This window comes from Bos indicus x Bos taurus, chromosome 2 (genome assembly GCF_003369695.1).
Source record: "Bos indicus x Bos taurus breed Angus x Brahman F1 hybrid chromosome 2, Bos_hybrid_MaternalHap_v2.0, whole genome shotgun sequence".
Taxonomy (NCBI): Eukaryota; Metazoa; Chordata; class Mammalia; order Artiodactyla; family Bovidae; genus Bos; species Bos indicus x Bos taurus.
In genome coordinates, this window is record NC_040077.1 from 7,770,610 (window position 1) to 7,790,984 (window position 20,375).

The window sequence follows — 20,375 nt, forward strand, 5'->3', positions numbered from 1 at the left end:
GCTCTTTAGTTCTTCCTCACTTTCTGCCATAAGGATGGTGTCATCTGCATATCTGAGGTTATTGATATTTCTCCCGGCAATCTTGATTTCAGCTTATGCTTCTTCCAGTCCAGCATTTCTCATGATGTACTCTGCATATATGTTAAATAAGCAGGGTGTCAATATACAGCCTTGACGTACTCCTTTTCCTATTTGGAACCAGTCTGTTGTTCCATGTCCAGTTCTAAGTGTTGCTTCCTGACCTGCATACAGATTTCTCAAGAGGCAGGTCAGGTCGTCTGGTATTCCCATCTCTTTCAGAATTTTCCACAGTTTATTGTGATCCACACAGTCAAAGGCTTTGGCATAGACAATAAAGCAAAAACAATAAACAACGTTACATTCTATTATCTTCATTGGTATTGAGACTTTTAGGTGAAAGTTGAATGTATGTGAAAGAAGATACACATGTGAAACAGAAATAGTTAAATAAACTCCACAGTTCTGATATCAAATTGGAACAATCAGTGTAATCTCTAGACATATGTTTATCTTTAAAAAAACGAATATTGAAAGGTTAGAAACAGCCAACTCTAGTAGTAATGAACAGCACTCTGGCACCCAGTTTTTGGTCTTAAAAATAGTGCTTCTCACTAAAGAACCAAAGTTCCTTGAACAAATGGCTGAGTCATTGTCTGAGACGAGAACTGTACAGAGTCTAAGTATAAGGTTTGAAGGCCCCAATGGAAAAATGATCATCAATTAGAATAATAACTGAAATGGATGGAAAAATGTCAAACATGTCTAAATTCATGAGCTAATAAGAATAAGAAAGGATAATAACTCATCCCTCAACACTGAAAAGAGCTAGAAAACAAATTCCTCATTGCAAGAGCCAGCATATAAAGGAAAAAAACCCAACAATTTATCTCGACTTCCCTATGTAAACAGTTTCATTGTTAACCTAGAACAGGTTTTTCTTTAGAAGTATCCTGCTAGTTAATTGTAAAAGTAATGACAGAATGGGAACATACATTTCAAGCCCTAATAAACTAGTGGAGCCATTGAGTATCAGTGGCTACTTAACATCAAACAAGAGAAACAAGCAAAAGTTATATAACTCCTGATGAAAGAATGCTACACCACCAGGAAACAGATTTGCTGAAAGAAAATCAAACCTGATTCTGATCAAACTTCTATATCCAACTAATTAACATTGTACAGAAAATTCAGAGAACTGAGGAACATGTTAACTACTCCACAGGGTTGCCATCATTAAAATCAGATAGTGAGAAACTCTCTAGCACAAAGGAATGGTTTCTTCTACATTTATTTGTTACATGCAGGGTAGAAAGAGAGAAAGATGAAAGAGAACATTGATTAAAAAGACATGAATAATGTAAGTTATGGACTTGTTAAGGAATATAAGTTATATTTAAAACAAGCAAATTGAAAACACTATGAGACAATTGGCAATTTAAACATGGCTAGCAATTGATGCTATTGAAGAATTACTATAATTATTTTCATGTCCTAATGACATAGTAATTACATTTAAAATAGTTTTAGATATTCACACAGAGATACTCATAGATGAAATTAAAGAATGCTGGATTTGCATCAAAATAGTATTAGGAGAGGGTTAAGGAAAGAGCATATAGATGAACAGAACGTCCATGCATGGAAATTGCTGAAGGTGGGTGAGGGATACACAAGGGTTCATTACATCACTGTGAACTCTGCACATGTCTGAAATTATTCTTAATAAACATTTAAAATAATTTATAACTACGATAGTGGATTAAACTAGTAATTTTGGTAAAGTATTCTCTATATTACAAAATTTACACACATATAAAAATTCATAAAAATTTTCAGATTAGAAGAGTTGCAATTTTTTAATTAGTATGTTTCATGTGTTACTAGTCAGTAGTCCTCTTTGTCATCAGTTCAAATAACAACCTCATATTTTACATGTGACAAACCAATATAACAGATTTCTATCATAAGGCCAGACAACGATTCCTCCAACAGTTGCACATTTAAGACACAATTATCTTTTAATATCTATAGTAAATAAAATACCAAAATATCCTGAAATGAGGCAAAGATACACTTAACTTTTAAGAAGGTTTATTTTTAGGACTGAAACTCAAGTGCACACACATACGTATACATACACATATTATATACATATAGTATATGTATATACCCATATATGCATATATATATACACACAGAAACATATATACTTTTAAAAATAGAAACATGATGGAAGTCTGAAAATCAAAAGAAATTTTAAAAGTGCTATTTTCAGCTCAACTTTATCCATCTTAAAATGCTAACTAATCATGAACATTTATATTTCTGCTAATGCCTTTGAAAATGATTTTGATATGTTAAATGTTTCATAAAATACCTTTAACCGACTTTTGAGTTACTAAAATTATATGGAGTTAAAAAAATACTAGTTAGCACAGAAATTTTGTTTTTTCATCATATTTTAAAAATTTAATCCCTTGTTGGGAATTTTTAACAGAATATGCTTTACAAGTGTGTAGTACTATTAAAATGCAGTCAGATCACAGTCATGGAATCTCTGTAAAACTATATTGCTTTATTTAAAACTAATGAAAGAGCCTAATGTGTGTAAGCAACATTGTGCAGCAGAAAGAATACTACATTAGGAAAACAAGTTATAATTCTCATTATCATTGTCTGTATGGCCAAGGGTAAATCCCATATATTCTGGAATTTAATTTCTTTGAATAGGGCCATAACATGGGAATAAATTGTTTCTACAGACATACTGAACAGTTTTAAAGGAATAAAGATATTTCCTCATCTTTAAAATGGGATACATAACATCAATACTTTACTGTGCTCTTTGAGTGTAGTGCTACAGAAAAGCAGGGATCAATTATAAGCAAATTGAGTTTCTCAAAAACTCACCCTCAGCTGGTAGAACATGACTTTTTCATCCTCAGGAGCAATGAATAAACTGGAAACCGCTAAGGAGAAGAAGCCATCCGTGGTTGACTTTTGAAAAGCAGACTACATAGTACTAAAGATTAACCTGAATCTCTACCTGATTTCTGAGCAGCTCATCTTCTAAGCAGTAGTTCTCAGAAAGGAGGTCAAAGAGATGTTTGAGGAGTCCAGGGGTCTGGAAACTGAAGCAGCAGAGAAATAAATAGTGCCTCTATAGGGTCAGTGCCTCTAATTAGCACAGGCACAGAGAAACTCCACTGCTTTTATGCAGTCACAGTAAGAAAGAGAGTCTCATTACATCCTGTGACCTGTGTGTCCTGGAAAAGGCTTAGGAAGGAAAAAGGTATTTTCAGTAACAGTTGAGAAAATTTCTTTTTAAATAGGTGCAGGGATTTTTTGTGAATCAAAATTCCTGCCTGAGTCCAAAACCGATTAATAATATCTAATTAAAATTACCTATTTAATTTGAATGTTTATTTACTTTAAACAGATGAACATATATTTAATTAAATTAGAAAATACATCAGAGTTTCAAATACAAAGTGAAAAGCAAGTCTAAAATAAGTTTATATTTTTAAATTTCATGTCTGCAAGTAACAAATACAACATCAGATTGACTAAGGCTATTTAAGTGTAGGACAGGTTGAAGGCATAGCCTGTCATTCAGTTTTAGGAATTAAGTTAAGAACACATACATATATATATATCATATGTAAATTGTATGTGTATATGGTGTATGTGTAATACCTATGTATACATGTACATATCCATATACATATGTATTTGTACAAACCTGACAACTGAATTTATTCTTAGAAATTAACCAATTAATATAGACAAATTTATTGTTTTAAAAGGGCATTGATAAGAACTAATTCCTAGTTGAACTAGCACTTTAAATGAAATCTGATGAATTCTTGACTAAAATATTAAAAGGAATTTGGAGGATTTTGAAAGGAATAAATACAGTATTTAAAGGGTATTAACATATGATGGATAAAAAGTAAGCCTAAAGAGAAATGAAAAAGTCAATAAAATAGCAGTATGTCCAGTGTTGAGAATGAATTTTTTTTTAATTTTGAATTTTTGACACGTGTATTGAGTCCTGCCCCCGAGACCTCAGGTGCGAGGCTTTGCACCAAGGCCTCAGAAGTGGAGCCCAGAATCAAGGTCACCTCCGAAGCCGACTGAGCCCCTCTGTAACTGTTGCCAAAGGCCCCTGATCACCACTAACAAGCTTCCTGACTCCCAATTAGGCAAAGATGCCCACTCCAGTAAATATTCTTGCACCCCAACCAATCACCTAACGCCAACCTTTTAGCAAGAATTTTCTTTGTCTTGAGACTATAAAAATTGGCTATTAACACACAAAATCTGTTGACTCTCCCTGGTCTGTCAGGGGAGGTCGGCCTGCTGCGCTTGCAGTACTCACTTTATCTCTGCTCTTTGTTCTTAATAAACTGACTCCCTTCTGAAATGCTTTATGTCTGGAAATTTTTTTCTAACCCGTGCTCGGACTGCCTCAACAACATGAGAAATATTTTAAAAATTAAGAAAATATGAAGAAAGAGGTTTAACACTTTATCTTTGATTAAAAACAAAGAATAGCTACTTAGCGCTATTTGAAATGCTCTTCCATGTGTAAGGAAAAGGCAGTTAGAATTATATTTCCAAAAATGAAGATGTGATTTTCCATTCTCTGCTCGGAGACCTTCATATTTTGATTCTTCGGCTCTACCTGTCCCTCTTCCTGTAAAGCTTTTCCTCATGCACTGGAGTGCTCCACTCCCAAACAAATAATTACTCTCCCTATAAGTCTTCATATATTCTGTCACAGTATTTGAAATTATTAATTTATACATGCTTTCACTCTATTATAGTGAAATAAATAGATTCTCAAATGAAATAAAAAGATTCTCAAATGCAAAAGCTATGCCTTCTTTATGGTTTTAATCCCAAGCCTGACACATACATGACAAAAAGACAAAAATAATCAATTAATGACTGACTAAATGGGTGGATAGAAGTAACCACAACAAAGAGCTGGTGATGATAACCCTTCATATTTTTAATCTGAAATTTCACTAATAATGTTCTAAAAGAAAAAATATAGTATGGCATAATTAACATTTTATCACTGTATTATCACCTACATCCCTCTGTAAACACAAAACACACACACACACATGCACACAAACACATACAAATATTCCAAGTTAAAATGTAAATTTTTAGTTTAGACTTCACATATTTAAAATTTCATAATTTGTACAGCCCTACAGGCTAGCACTACCAAATTTATTAATGACTGTGACTGATTCAAAAATGTTAAATAGGGGAAATAAAAGCTCCACCTTAAAAGAACAAATCTGCTCTTTGCCAATGAGAGGGTGAGACCAGATAATCAATAAGGGTCCTCCGAATTATTTTAAAGAATTTTTCCCATGGCGTCAAACTCCCATTAAGCCAAACTTTCACTAAGGCTGGCTGCACATGTTTTACAAAAGAACAACTTTTTTAAATGAAGAGAAACTAATTTTTCAAATGGTAGCACAGTTGAATAAATATGAATAAATTCTCTAGACATGCTATAGTAATGTATTTTTTGCTATTTTTTAACTAATTGGAATAAATTATACTATAGTTTCCATTGGGAAAAACTGTTAAAATGGATCTTCCTTCCTAACATGGATCACCTGAGCTATTCACATAATTTAGAGTATGTAGGCAATTTCTGGCACAGAATGTAAGGAAGTAAGTATAAAGAAACCATTGGGTAATTCTAGCAAATAGCACTAGCTTGAACAAACGCAACAAAGCAACAATCCTTTATAATCCAATGAAACATGCTTTAAAAGCTTCCAGCCGTTTCCTGAGAAGAACTCAGAGTCATTAGAAAGCAGCCACGTTTTGCCATAAGAGACAATGGAAAAAGGAATTTCCTGTTGTAATGAGTAACATGAGGCAAGGAAACAACGAAAACAGGCAAATTGACACTGTTTACAGATAATAGAAACACAACAACCTTTTATTTGTATACTGACACTTATATTCAAATTGGCTGGATTCTCACGGCCTCAGTTTTAAAACAGTTTAACTGCTAAGTATTTTGAAAAATTTCCTAGTGTAGACAAAAAGTATTTTCTGAGCATCTAAAACTTTCAAAAACAGAAATTAAAATATTTTTTTCAAAAACTCAGTCTTCACCATTATGAGTTGGCATCTATCTGAGAATGAATATAGTCTACCAGACTTTAAACATAAATGTTTAAGTATATTTACCCAACTATATCTGATGAACTGCCATAAATATCTTATGTGTTTGTGTGCTTTTTATTCACTTTGCAGTTGAATACTACGAGTTGAAGGGCTTGCCGTCCTGTGGCCTGTATTCATTTAATCCTGTCTCTGAATTATTGCTGACAGTCTCTCTTCCCGGGATGTAGGACACGAAGTCCACAAGTTGATACAGGTGAATTAAAGCTGAGACTGATGCCAGTTTTCTGATTGTCAGACCAGCTCTTCTATCACAAGACTAAAAAGCATGAGATTGTTAAGACCGGAAAGGACTACCAATTGAGTCCTGAAACTAAATGTCTAGCCTTGTGATTTGTTGTAATCAATCTGAGAAAAGACCTAGTATCCTTGCGCTTTACTTACTCCAGTCTAGTCACCTTAGTTAACCTCTGGCTGGCATTTACTTGATATATAATTTACATAGCATAGAGTTCACTCATTTAATACACAATTCAGTGGTTTTTAGAATATTTACAAAGTTATGCAACCATCACTATCTAACTACATTTATGCAGAACATTTTCATCACCCCAAAAAGAACTCTCAATGGAAGAACAGAAGAAAGGAGGGGAAAAAGAGGAAGAGAGGGATAGAAAGAAGAAAGGAAAGGATAAGAAGAGGAAACTACACAGAAAGAACTTCATTTAAAAGTGAAAAAAAAATGCTTACAAAATAAATATTAAAAAAAAAAACACTGGAAATAGAAATTCAATAACACTTTAAAAGTACATTTTTCACTTTATTCTAGATGATTATATCTTTCCTTTCTTTTTCAAGGACTTCCCTGGTGGCTCAGATGGTAAAGTGTCTGCCTATAATGCGGGAGACCCGGGTTCAATCCCTGGGTGGGGAAGATCCCCTGGAGAAAGAAATGGCAATCCACTCCAGTACTATTGCCTGGAAAATCCCATGGACAGAGGAGCCAGGTAGGCTACAGTCCATGGGGTTGCGAAGAGTCGGACACGACTGAGCGACTTCACTTCACTTCTTCTTTTTCAAAGTCAGTATTATAATTTAGTCACGGGGTAGGTAAAAGATTCCTGGATTAGAAACTTGTTTTCTAAGACAGAGCACTGGGGCATCTTGGTTTGGTTATATTATTTTGCAAACCATAAAATTTACTTTTATCTGAGAATGGTTGCACTCATTCCATGGTACCTTGAGGAATTTTGAAATAATAAAGGTATTTTTATAAAAGGCCATGAGATGTAACTAGGGACTGTCAGCTCCTTAGCATTGTTTCAACTCTATTTCTTACTTATGATAGGGCTGTGACTCTGGGCTTACCACGCCTGACATCTACCCTGTTGTTATTTAGTCGCTTAGCCATGTCTGTCTCTTTGTGACTCCATGGACCGTAGCCCGCCAGGCTCCTCTGTTCATGGGATTTTCCAAGAAAAAAACTAGAGTGGGTTGCCATTTCCTTCTCCAGGGGATCTTCCCGACTGGGGGTCAAAAGCCATGTCTCCTGCTTGACAGGCAGATTCTTTACCACTGAGTCACCTGGGAAGCCTAGACTGCTACCCTAGACCACCATTCACTTAGCTTAGCTTGCTGCTAGTGAAAAAAGCTGATGCCTGTCGAGACTGAAGATTAGTTCCGTCTGCTTCAGTTTGTCTTTGTCCCTTGTTTCTTGTTTTTTTTCAGAACTAGCTAGCCAGAGTTTTCTGACTTAGGTAACGTTCCAGTTGGAAGCAAGACTTGATGGCTACTTGGAATCATGTGACCAAGGCAATCATCTTTGAAAATAAGAGCCCTTTCTTCTTTTTCCTACATAAAGTGAAGTGAAGTCACTCAGTCCTGTCCGACTCTTTGCGACCCCATGGACTGTAGCCCACCACACTCCTCTGTCCATGGGATTTTTCAGGCAAGAGTACTGGAGTGGGTTGCCATTTCCTTCTCCAGAGGATCTTCCCAACCCAGGGATCGAACCTGGGTCTCCCACATGGTAGGCAGACGCTTTACCGTATGAGCTACCAGCGAAGTCTCCCAGCAAAACCTGGAGAGTTGGAAGTTGCTCTTTGGGACATGAGTCCACCTTCACCCCAGGATTCTCAGCTTCCTCAACAAAGCTGTCTTTCCTTTTACCCAGCACTTGTCTCCTGGTATTGGATTCTTGGGCAACAAGCAACTGAACCTAAGGTAGGTAACATTTCCTTTTATTCTTACTGTAACTCTCATTTTCAGCACTCGGTTAGCATATACATTCAGGTCTTCATAATCTTAAGCTTTTTAGTCTCATGATGGAACAGATGGATGGCAATCAGAAAACTGGAAACAATTGCCACTTTAATTCATCCCTATTTACTTCTTCCTTCTCTTCCAAGGGCATGTTCTATGTTCTTCTATTCTTTCATCTCCAACTGCAAACATCTTTTTTTCTGATTTGTTCTACACTGATAAAGGATTTAAACAGAAATTAACGTTTCATCTAACACTTTTCTTTGAGATTTGTTGTGTCAGAAGAATAAGTGTCATATTCTTTAAAATATCATGGGATTCTTCAAAAAGTCAACTTCTAGAAATTATTAATATCATTAAACTTTTCAGTATCTGGGTTGCATTTCACAGACAGATTATATGCAGTCCTGCAGTTTTCTGAGATAAAATTGCTTTATTACTTAGATAAAATAGATTGTATCTGAGATTGTGCTAATTGACCCTGAGAAATACAAACCACAGTAGCCTCCATGTTATAATCTTTTTTAAAAAAATTCCCTACAACGTGCCCTTTACTTTTGTCTTCAAAATACACAATTTCCTAAGATTTACTCCTTATTCTATCAGAAACTCCAATGGACTATATGAAGAAAACTCTCTGGATCATATTAATCTATAGTAAGGAATCATGGCTATTTGCAAAGTAATTTGGGACTGTGAAAATGAAGCAAATGAACTTTAAGTAAATACTGCTAAAAGTCGTCTTTAAACACTTCATTCAAACATTTTAAGACTTATCCCACATGGTAACATATATACCCTTCAGGAACTACAAATTGCTACAAAGGAGTTATAGTATCACCTAGTCACTCCATTAGAATCTTGTTTTATAATAATAAAACAGTCATGCAAATTAATTCCATTTAAGAAATTATAAATTAGTCTAATTATGTAAATTTTATTTTTTGAGAAGACCAGAATAATTTCTGTCATTGTATGATTAAAAAATTTACGTAGATTAAAATACATAAACTGAAATCATTTTCCTGTCATAAATGCTATTTTAGAATAGAACAAATTATAAGCCCCTGACATATTACAAAACCTCTTTCTAATGATTAATAGTGTTGAGTTCTAAGAGGAATTGCCAAGCTAATGACATATTAAGCTTTTCCAGCTTCAGCATTCTTTTGAACACACTGGGAGGGCAAGCATCTTATCTGTCAAATCCTTCACTTAGTTCTTGCTAAATTAAGTTCTAAAAAATGCATAAATTACTTTTTTTCCAATGAAGATTACTGAAGTGTTATGATTTGGAATACTGCCTACTGGCTAGAATCATACTAATAAATCATAAAAATGATTTGCCTAATAGTTACACACTTGTAGTCAATATTCCATTTTAAAAATATATTGTATTGCTTCTTTGTAAAGAAAATGACAGAATTCAGTAAAGTAGACATATAACAAAAACTTGTCACCAACTAGAAACATAAAAACTGACCAATAAATAAAAATATTTTCCTTATACAACACTAACTTAATTTTAATACATTAAAAAAATTTGGTGTTTAACAAACAAACTGAAACAGGAACATCTCTCAACAAGTACAATAACTTATATGATTTATCCTCCAATATTCATTTTAATTGTAATTAGTGTATGAGGTTAAGGTATAGATTTTTAAATTATTAAGTTCTTTAATTTAGAGAGTGTCAGAAAACTTAAAAGATACATAAAAGGGATAAACTGACTTCAGTCTCTTATTTAAAGAATATTTACTATGAACTTACATTGTGAATTATATTATAATACAAGTGAGAAAGATAGAATTAAGCTATGCCTCATGGAATTTATACACCATTGGCAAAGACAGAAATGGGAGAAAATAACTCACACATAAGGAGAAGAAAAATGTAGTGATTTATAGGGTATTATGGTGGCTGGTGGCTTATTACAAGAAAACCTTAACTAGTATAAAAAAAATATCAAGGGGTCCTTTTTGGAGGAAGTAATGTTTAGACTATAATTTGAAAGATGTAAGTGAAGTTTACCACACAGAAGGAACAGGGAAAGGTTTGCTGCTGCTAAGTCGCTTCAGTCGTGTCCAACTCTGTGTGACCCCATAGACGGCAGTCCACCAGTCTCCCCCATCCCTGGGATTCTCCAGGCAAGAACACTGGAGTGGGTTGCCATTTCCTTCTCCAATGCATGAAAGTGGAAAGTGAAAGTGAAGTCGCTCAGTCATGTCCAACTCCTAGCGACCCCATGAACTGCAGCCTACCAGGCTCCTCTGTCCATGGGATTTTCCAGGCAAGAGTACTGGAGTGGGGTGCCATTGGGAAGGGTTTGAAGGTGTGCAAACATGGCATTTAAAGAACTGAAAAAAGGCCAATAAGGATGAACAGTGGAGAAAGGTGGAAGCAGTGACAACAGATAGAGCTGAAGAGATAAGGCCAGGAGGAAACCTGTTTGGTACCTTAAGCCTTGCAATAGGAATCAACTGAAGTTGACTGGGAGATAATAAATCTGCATGTAGATTTACATATTAATATATTCACATTGTTAAAGAAACTTCTAGAAGAAGAGTTAAAAAGCTGTTGCTGTAGCTCAGGCAAAAGATGATGGTAGAGAAATAAAGCTGTCACTAAGAAGGGAAGCAAATTAATGCATTATATATTTTAAAAAATTAATGGATAAGATTCAGTGTCTGAAAATAAGGGAGTGTGGGAAGATGAAGTAATCACAGAATTAAAGCTTGAGCAGCAGTACAAAGCCCTGGTAGATCTGGAAGGGTGGACTAGTTCTAGGACACTGATACAGGTCTTCCAGACAAAGAGAAGATGCTCACCTGACTTCATACAGTTTTAGATTAATTGTTTAATCAAACGTGCTGTTCAAGGAGTGTAAGCCTTTCATGAAAACCAAAAGTTGATCGGAAACCTATCCAAAGATCTCAAAGTGAAAGGTGAAAGCATGATGCTTTTGCATTGAAATGTACATTGGGTTAGTCATCAATAAAAACAAGGAACTGTTATACCATTCATTAAAGATGAAAGGGAATAATGTAATATTTAATTGGGCTTTGCCAAGTCTCCATTGCTTTTTTTTTTATAAAATTGGGGACACAAATCCTGATCCAACAACATGGAATCACTGCAGAGGAAAGATAAATGATATTCAAGGTGAACTCCAAGAAGTACCAAAAAGCAGATAAAAAATGAGCATAATCTATTTATAATGCTAACTGAAAATTTTGTGGTAGCAATTTGCAAGTATGAAATATTTAAACATCATAGCATCCGTCATCTCTTAACTACAGTTTGCATCTGTTAGATGGCTAAGGAGAGAGTATATATTATCCTGAGATGAAAAAAAAAAAAGCCTCAGGAGGAAAATGCTTCCTACTATTGGAGTATTAGAGGAGAATCACTGAATCATGCAAATTAACATGTTGAACATAAATTGATGTTCTGTCTCAAATCCAGCAGCAATTCAGGTTCAAGTCAGCAATCCTCTGATTTGACTTGCCATAGAAAATTCATAGAAAATACTCGAATGAAAGTTGCAGACTTATTAGCCCAAAACACTGTGAGTGACTAGAAGCAGTAACTTAGCCCTACCTTGGGTGTTACCAACATGTGAACACACATGTTGTTCTATAAAATAACTGAACATAGTTCCAAATGTAATCTATAAAACTTGTAGACATAGAAAGATTATGGTTAAGATATGATCTATGATTAACCTCTCAGAGAGACTTCAAATTGTATCCAATATTCATAGCAGCATTATTTACAAGCCAAGAAATATTAATAGAAGCAATCTAAGTTTCCATCGAGAGATAAATGGATAAAGAAGATGTGGTGTACACACACACACACACACACACACACACACGATGGAATACTACTCAGCCATAAAAAGTATAAAAATTTTGCCATTTGCAGCAACATGGATGGACTTGAAGGGAATTATGCCCAATGAAATGTCAGAAAGAGAAATAAAAGTATTGTATGATATCATTTACATGTCTAATCTAAAAAATAAAATAAAGTAGTGAATATAACAAAACAGAAGCAGACTCAGACATAAAGAGAAGAAACTAGTGGTTACCAGTGGGAAGACGGAAGGGGGCCATATTAGGAGTGGACTCTTAAAAATATATGCTAAACAATATATATTATTGTCTATATTCATGCATCATATCAAATCATACTGACTAGTTACTGAAATACTTGATTCTGTATAACCAAAAACACTAACTTAGCAATTTTGCAAGTTTCAAAAAACAAAGGGCTCCAGAAAATTCCAAGTTTTACTAGCGTTGTAACCATCAGGGATAGAGGGGAAAAAATCCAACACCTTTTCAACACTAATTTAATGGGTTTGTTTGCAATGAAATATTAAGACTATGACTGGAAATCTGTTAGGTTTGGGAATAATAGGTATAAAAAGCTAAATAACCTTATATCTAGGTTTGGAAATGGAAAGAAACAAGCCAGCTAAAAAGCTAAAAATCTACAGTGTAACTTTGGAATAAAGACAATGAAAATATTTTGCTACTATTTGGAAACTTCCATAGCTCAGAAGACAGAAAAAGCATTCTTTATGCCCTACCACACAGATAGACATACAGCTTTCTATTTCTAGAATAAATAACCTGTGATTATAAAAGCCTGACAAACTAGGGTGCCATTTGCTACTTTTTAAAGTGGGTTCAATTTAATTCCTAAGTGAGAGTTGGGATGGAGAAGAGGTGTACTCTCTACTTTTTTGCATTCCAATACTTCAATAAAGTATTTCATATGAGTTTATTTTCTTCAACATTATTTAAATTGTTCCTGAGAAGTGTGAATAAACAGAAAAAAACCAGCCCAAACTCTATATAAAAACTAAACAACTCAGACTCTACAGAGGCAAAAGTTTTCTCCCTGCTGTTGAGGAACAATTATCAGAAAATAATTTACTAAAACTTTGGTGATGACACCATTGAACACTGCAATATTTTTTATGGTTTTAATGCTGAAATATTTGATGATGTTTTAGTGTAAAAATTATGTATCATGCTTTAATTTTGGAAAGAATTACATTAAAACAACAAAAAGCATTCTCAATAAACAATTTGCTTTGTTCTGAAACGATAAAATAACCTTGGTCCTCTATATTCATTCCTAATTTTTAACACTATTCCTAACATTTCAAATATACAGTGAAATTTTAGGCTGAAATATTTCTCATTTATGCCTTGAATTGTTAAAGCGTAACAAGTTGAACGGTAGGGGCTTCCCAGGTGGCACAGAGGCAAACAATCTGTTTGCCAATGGAGGAGACACAAGAGATGCGGGTTCCATCCCTGGGTCAGGAAGATCCCCTGGAGAAGGAAATGGCAACTCACTCCAGTATTCTTGCCTGGAAAATTCCATGGACACAGGAGTTTGATGGGTTACAATCCATTGGACATGACTGTGCACACACACACAAACTACAAGTTGAAATGGTAAAGGAATATGATCAAGTTTTTAATTCAGTTTTTTGCTTTACTCTCTTCTGTTCAAGGAATACCCCCCCCATCCTTCTGCTGTTATATATTAACTGTACTCTGCTTACTTTATTAACTCATGTTATCTCAGTACCGTAATCTGTCTTCAATGAGAGTGAGAGGAAAGAGTTCTCTGATTCTCCTCATGGTTGCTAAGACCAGAACGCTTAACTGTTTTTCTCTAATCCAAGCACATATCTTCAGTATCCAGACTGCAGAAGATAACTAGGGCTTTCTTTTACCAGTCTGAATACTTGACAAAGCTCCTCTGCATCACAACTAAGTAAGTAGTTACTCATCCCAGCTCAAGGCTTCTCCAGGAAGCGGGAACCTGCCATTTCTGAGACTGGTGCATTCTTAATGCAACACCCACCTTTGGTTAAGTGTCCTACCCAAGGCCTACGCTTGTTTTCTTTTTAAAAATTGATTTTTTATTTTGTATTGGGGTAGGGCTTCCCTGATGACTCAGAGGCAAAGAACCCACCTGCCAATGCACAAGACACAGGAGACGGGGGTTCTATCCCTGGGTGGGAAGATCCCCTGGAGAAGGAAATGGCAACCCACTCCAGTATTCTTGCCTGGGAAATCTCATAGACAGAGGAGCTACAGCCCATGGGGTGACAAAGAGTCAGACACACCTTAAGTGACTGAACAATAATAGTCATTAAACAGCACTGGGACAGTTTCAGGTGAACAGTGAAGGGACTTAGCTATACATATCGTGTATCCACCCTCCCTCAAACTGCCCTCCCCAGGGCCTATCTTCAATCATGACTTCCCTTTCAAATCTGACAGTGTATCCTTTTATGGATTTTTCATACTTTTTGGTCTATTGAAGGTTCTCTGACTTATTTTCCAATACAGTTCTAAATTGAATTATATATATTTATTTTCTGGTCTATCCAGGGATTTGAGGTTATAACAGGGATATTACTGTGTGTGCTTGGTTTATCACAAGGAATAGAAAATGTGTAATTTTCCTCTCACAAAAAAATTTAATATCAAGTGTAAGTTTAAATTATGAAAGGGGATATAAAAACTCTTTTTAATATTCTCACTACCCTGGAAACTTACTATTGCTGCTTGCATTAGTGTTATCTTTAGGACACAAAACTAATGTTTTACTTTCTCAAAATGATATTTTCATCTTTTCTAAGTAAACAAAATAAGAGGTTTTTCTTGGAATCTTTCTGTATATTGGAAAACATGTAAATAAAACTATAAAACTGAATATGAGGTAGGAGAACAGTCAAGGGATCTGAAATAAATGAAATATGAGGAGGATTAGCAGCACAAAAATGTGGGAGAATAAGAAATACGTAACCCAGCTATCACAGAGCTGTATGTCAGATCTTTCCACAAGAAGATGACAGGGAATACTGATGAGGTGTCTGATATTTTTGGATTAAAATTCTTTCATATGAATCTATAGTTTCTTCATGAATTGAGTATGGTGGATAAAATAGTCTACCTGGGTTCTACTCGCCTCTCTACCATTTGATCTTGGGCAAATTTACTTTACTGCTTTCTGCTTAAGCTTTTTCATCTGTAACTGAGTCCCCTACCTCAAAATATCCTTATAAGGATTAGACAGGTTCCTTTATATAGACAGCTAAAAACAATATGTAAGTGCTGGACATTGTAATTAATATTATTAATGCTACTGGGACTGATTTTTAATTCTCAGAAGTTTAGAAAACTCAAGAATGGGGGTGGAGGGAAGCCTATAAACTCCAAGCAGGTAGACTTTCAGGTTCATAGTCGTGTTGTTGTTGTTGTTCAATCACTAAGCTGTGTCCAGCTCTTTGTGACCCCATGGACTGCAGCAGGCCAGACTTCCATGTCCTTCCCTATCTCCTGAAGTTTGCTCAAACTCATGTCCATTGAGGCAGTGATGCCATAACAGTCCTAATTAAGTTAAATTTTATATAGGACAAGTTACTTAAAAAAATATTTGGGGGATGGGCTAACTAAATGATATAAGAGATATAAAGTTGTTTGAAAAAGTCAAGCAATGGAAGCACAGACATAGAGAACAGACTTGTGGACATAGTGTGGGAAGGAGAGGGAGGGACCAAGTGAGAGAGTAACACTGAAGCATGTACATCACCACATGTTAAATAGACAGCCAGTGGGAATTTGCTGTATGACACAGGGAGCTCAAACCTGGCGCTGTGTGACAACCTACAGGGGTGGGATGGGGTGAGAAGTGGAAGGGAGGTTCAAGAAGGAGGGGACATGTATGTTGATGTATGGCAGAAACTAATACAATATTGTAAAGCAACTGTCCTCCTATTAAAAATAAATTTATTAAAAAAAGAAAAAAGTCAAACTTTGCACTGAAAGTACAGCTCCGTTGGCTCAGATGGTAAAGAATCTGCCAACAATGCAGGAGACCCAGGTTCAATCTCTGGGTCGGGAAGAGCCCCTGGAGAAGGGAATGGCTACCCACTCCAGTCTTCTTGCCCAGAGAATCCCATGGACAGAGGAACCTGATGCAGGCTACAGTCCATGGGGTTGCAAAGAGTCAGACACAACTAAGCGACTAATACTTTCAACGAGAAGATCATGAAAAAGACCTGTGGTGACACTCATGTATTTTGGGCTTCCCAGGTAATGCTGGTGGTAAAGAACTTGCCTGCCAATGCAGGAGAGGTAAGAGTGGCGGAGTCAATTCCCAGGTAGGGAAGATCCCTTGCAGGAGGGCATGGCAACCCACTCCAGCATTCTTGCCTGGAGAATGTCATGGACAGAGGAGCCTGATGGGCTACAGTTCATAGGGTTGCAAAGAGTTGGACATGGCTGATTCTACTGAAATGTTTAGTTTTCTATTATAATTATTGGTATCTATATTTTCTTATAAATAATTAACCAAGAAATGTATTTCCAGTATATATTTTACTAGAATATATTCAAGACTATTTTTAAGAAAGAAGGTCTGCCTACTTTATAGTCATTAGCAAGTAAAATGTTTGAACTCTGAACTATTTTTAATAGCAAAATATTTATACATCATCTCAGGTCAGGATTAGCAAACAATTTTATTGGTGAATCAAAGTAAACAATGCTATTTAAGCAATTATCAATACTTTGAAAAAAATAAAAAACAAAAAACCTCCACAGAAGTATCAAATGATTTTCTTTGATAAACATTTTATAAACATTATTATGAGACATTAATTAAGCTGCTTTATCTCTTGCAAGAGAAATAGTCCAAAGATGATGTGAGAGTTTTAATTGCCCCATCACATCATCCAGTATATGTTAATGGAATAGTTGTTTAATATTCTGAAGCTGGTGGAAAACACAGAAGAACATGCAAATGTGTTCTGTTCTCACAGCACGACCCTTGGATATGTAAAATAAATTTAACATTAAAGCTCTAATTTTGCATTCCAAAAATTTAAATACACTTCAGTCTTACAAAAATTAGTAAAATCTTCACAGGAATGTTCTGCCTAATCACCTTACATAAGATAACTTGGCGTTACTGATGACAACTTACATAAAAGGATCAATTTCTATGCTTTATTAAATTGCTCACTCACTGACATGGTTTTCAAAATCAAGAGAAAAATGCTTTCAGTCTAAATGTATTTCCTATCTTATGTCCAAAGTAGAAGTCTTTTTTCTTGATTTAGCCAATGTCTACATAACCCACCTGAGGATGTGCAATCAATATCTCCATACATATTTCAGGATATTTTATGAAATACCTTCTTCAGGTGGTATAATTCTTTATTCACTTACAGCTCTTTTCCCTCCTAAATCAAAAGATATGCAATCCTTGAAATCAATTACTTATTTTTAAAAACACTATGCTATGTAAATCTTATATCAGGTTTATTTAATGTGCTAAAATTTTCAAAAAAAATATTTTTGTTCCCACCATTATAAAAGTAGTATAAGCTCTTTGGACTTGCTGTACTTTAAAAATGTTATAAAGAGTAAAATTAAAGTCACCACTGCTAACATTTAAGTGCCTTTACTTTTAGTGTTTAATATTAAAGGTTGAAGGTTGCTAGATATAGTGTTGAGATCTGACTGTAGATACAGCTGCGTGTCCTAGTTTCACTCTTTCACTCTCTCTCTCTCTTTTTTTTTTTTCATTTTATAACTACAGTCTATGGGGTCACAAAGAATCAGACAGGACTTGAGTGACTAACAAACTACCACTGTTCCCTCAAAGGCACCTACTATATTCAGGATAATGTCAAAGCCCTTACATGTTCCCTTATCATCTGTTCCATGTAACCTCGTCTCTGTCCTCTCTCCTGTCCACCTCTCACCAGTCCCCTGTACTCTTTGCTTCAGCTGAACTGAACTACTGATACTTTCATTTCTTCCAATGAACTATGCTTCCTCACAAGCACTGGGAGGGTCCATTGTACACTCCTCTCCTTCTGCTGGTGCTTCCTTCTACTGCTGTGAGCTTCCCTGGTGGCTCAGATGGTAAAGTGTCTGCCTGCAATGCGGGAGACCCAGGTTCAATCCCTGGGTTGAGAAGATCTCCTGGAGAAGGAAATGGCAACCCACTTCAGTATTCTTGCCTGGAGAATCCCATGGATGGAGGAGCATGGTAGGCTACAGTCCATGAGGTCACAAAAAGTCGGAACGACTGAGCAAGCTTCACTTTTCACTTTTCACTTCCTTCTGCTGAGCATTCACTCTCAGACATTTCCTGCAAGTGGGATTCTCTAGCATACCCCAAAAACAGGCCCTGGGACCCTACAAAGAACACCAACAGTATCATGTGCCCTCCCTATAGTGGGATAAACACCATCTCCCCCAAACTCATGTCCACTCAGAACCTCAGCATGTGACCTTATTTCGAAACAGTGTCTTTACAGATGTAATTAGTTCAAGATCTTGAGGTGAAATCATTCTGGATTTAGGATAGAGCCTAAATTCAATGACTGGTATTTTCATAAGAGGCAAGGACACACCCAGAGACACAGGGAAGACGGCCGTGTGAAGATGGAGCCAGAGAGGTGAGGTAGGCTGCCGGAGGCCAAGAAAGACCATCAGCCACCAGAAGCTGGAAGAAACACAGCAGGATGCTCCCTTAGAACCTTTGCAGGACACAGGACCCTCTGACACCCAGATTTCAGACTTCTAGCCTCTAGAATTTGTGTTGTTTAAAGCCACTCAGTTTGTAGCTCTTTCTGACGGCAACTCTAGGAAACTACTGCAGCTCTGGTTCTAGACTTCCTGCAATATATTAATTGTCATATATCTTTCAGTTTACACTAAGACTCTATACAAAGCAAAAACGAATTCTATAGTTTATAGCTTTATGTTCACTGCTTAGGACAGCACTTAGCACATGACAAACAATAGACATATGTATAAAAGAAAGAACAAAGAAAATTTTCATAAGAGTAGATATCTATTAAAACCTGAGCAACATTACTATTTAATCTATGCTAATTTTACTGGCAAAATCTTTATTCTCAGTTTTTTGCTGTTAGAGTTTGATACTTTTCGAATGACAGTTCTGAAGAAAGGCTTTAGAAACATCAATTGTTTTTACTTGCCCTACTCCCCATCTTAGTCCTAAAACTCTGAAATTGTTTTTGGGAACCTACCCTCTCCACATGCTAGCAGTCTCAGGAGAATTGTTAATCAAGTGCCATGGTTCCTGGCAGAGGGCAAATGATTGAAACCCAGCCATGCACACTGGCTTTGTGAATGTGGGAAGAATAGCATTAAACCACATTATTGGTCCAGACTTAGCTCCATGGCAGTACTTTTCACAGTCTCTCTCCACTTCCTGCTCTCTAGATCCCTGGAAATGCTCTGGCTCCTGTCTTTCTTGAGAACTGTTTTTCTGATTACCCTCTGATTCCATGAGCTAACTCATATCCTTTCAACAAAATACTTTTTTGCCTAAAGTACACAGAACTCCTTTCTGTTACTTGCAAAATAAGAACTGTAATTTATAGAGACTCGTCAACTATAGATGTGATTCATATTAATACATAAAACAGACTGCTTGTATAAAGAGATGTTGACCATTACAGGTAGTCATTTGATCAAAATGTTTACAGTTTAGACTGTCAGGCCACTAAACTGATGAACTATGCAATTCAAAACTCAACATTTAACAATTTCCTTCTCTGAGATAGCCACTTCCATCTCTTCATTCATTGCACATAATTATGTAAATCTTTCTTATTCATTTATTTCTGTCTTTATGTGTAAAAAATATCCTTTTTAAAGAATCTTTTTGCTAAGCTAAATTTTATCAATGTAGATTATGTTCTAAAAGTAAGGTAAATCATTTTGTAAAGAATGTTAACTCTTGGGGAACCTTCAGAGGTTAAAAAAAAGAGAATGTTATCTCTAAATATTTAAGGCTTTGATATACTATATAATACTCTCATCGCATAAATAATTTGTTTA

At 35.6% G+C, this 20,375-nt stretch overlaps 1 protein-coding gene across 8 annotated transcripts in view; it reads right to left on the reverse strand.

Annotated features, from left to right (window-relative positions):
- GULP1 (GULP PTB domain containing engulfment adaptor 1) overlaps positions 1 to 20,375 on the reverse strand; it is a 336,734-nt gene that overhangs the window by 175,128 nt on the left and 141,231 nt on the right. Inside the window, exon 1 of one of the 8 annotated variants that reach the window (XM_027555731.1) lies at positions 2,932 to 3,127. The exons of the other annotated variants lie outside the window; for them this stretch is intronic. The gene's annotated coding sequence lies outside the window, so the exon portion shown is untranslated. Of the gene's footprint in view, positions 1 to 2,931; positions 3,128 to 20,375 lie in introns of those variants that run through there. 8 annotated transcript variants of the gene reach the window in all.